Here is a 1,774-nt window from a genome sequence, read left to right as displayed (position 1 = left end):
GCTCACGCACACTATCAGGCGCACGGCTCACTGACGTGCGCCTGGCTAAAGATCGGCGCTGATTGACCTNATTTATTCAATAATTACTTCTTTATTACATGTAATAGCAAAAAACGGTTCAGGACTTTTTGACTCAGTTTTTAATGAGAAATAACACTATGTACTGCTAGGCTTTTTCCTTCGAAGAGCTGCAAAAAGAAAAAGTGACTCGCCTCCGCTGTGTGAAAAGTCACCGATCGGGTGAGCCCGAACGAGAGCTGAACACCCGGAATCGTCAATTAATTTTAGGTTGTGATTTGGGCGCCAGGCACGTGTTTCACGTGCCGATTGTGTGACGTCCCGTCGCTGGTATTCAGGCCGGCTAGCTTAATTACTCCGAATGGAGAGGGGCGGGGTATACAAGTTAGTAAAAGAAAGGAGAATACGCCACGGAGAGATTAAATAAAATACGCGAGAATTTAAAGTAAAGATTAACAAAGAAGGGTTTATTGCGTCGATATGCAAGAATTATTACCCAACGATTTTACAGAAAAAAGTTTAATACAGTCGGCGTTATTCGCCGAATTCTATCGCGCGAGAAGGCTTCAGCTGTTTTTATGCAAATTCCGGAGTCGCGTGCGCTAGACACCGCGCCGGTGTTTACGCGNCTCGGCGAGCCGGGTCGTTGACCGGATTTATACTCGCGTCTGATCAGCTGTTTGCCTGTTTTGAACGACGATANCCAGCGTTACAGACTTCGCCGGTTCTGCGCTCTCTGAATTACCTAAGACGCGATCGCTCCTTAACAAATGTCGATAGCTTCTCTATGATCACTTTTACTCGAGTCGATAGCACCCGTCGGTCGCGATATCGCAATCGTCCCTTGTGAGTAGTCTATCACTCTCACGGCTCCGTGAAAGCTTGCTGCGGAACTCGCTTTTGTTTTTCCGGGCTCAGCGCACGTGCACGCGGTTCGTACACAATATCGAGAATTTGCCTCGCGCGATCTCCGATAACAGCAACGCGTGACGATAGCACCCGTACTTTTCTCGTTACGATTCAAAGAGTTTTCCTCCGGGGCGCGTGACCGTTCGATAGCTGAGGTGGCGGGTAATCCACGCCTTAACGACGTAGGCCGATAACTGATTATTCGTCGCCCGATTGCGACTGCTCGCTCCACTCGAAAAACCCGAACAATAATTATAATTTCGGACGGGGCACTCCGGTCCCCTACGCGACAATGTGGGCGATACAGGGCCCTCGAAACAATACAAATAAAAAATTATAGCGCGAGTGGCGCAATACGAAGAGTAGATTTCGGCTTCGCGCCGGTACCTCACCGGTGTAGATTCCCCGGACAGGATCCAGTCACTCTGCAGATTTGCCTCCAGCGGCCGTCCACGTCCGTCACCGAGAATCTGCTCAACGACCTCTCGCTAGCCGTGTTCTCTCTCTCTCGTCCACGCTCCGACCTCGCACTCGGTCCTGGCACTCGTCTTCACAATCGCTATCGCGGCACTAGCAATGCGCGTAGATTGCTCGCTCTTTTTCGCTACTCGACTACGTCTCGCTGAATTCCAACGATTCTCACAATTTTCTAACAAGTATTAACAATTCGGAATACTAGCAATTCTAACAACTCTCTCTGAATTCTAACAATTCTGAATTCTCGCCCGCTCTGCAGCCGCTTTTATACCGTCTCGCCGGTATCCCTTCGGAGGGGCTCCCCTCAGCGGGGGCGATCTCGTCAACCTATCAAATTGATTAGGCGTTGAGACCACGTGCCTTGATCCGT

The sequence above is a fragment of the Pseudomyrmex gracilis genome, unplaced genomic scaffold, assembly GCF_002006095.1.
Source record: "Pseudomyrmex gracilis isolate BER0280 unplaced genomic scaffold, ASM200609v1 scaffold_4147, whole genome shotgun sequence".
NCBI lineage: Eukaryota > Metazoa > Arthropoda > Insecta > Hymenoptera > Formicidae > Pseudomyrmex > Pseudomyrmex gracilis.
This window is presented reverse-complemented; position numbering follows the sequence as displayed.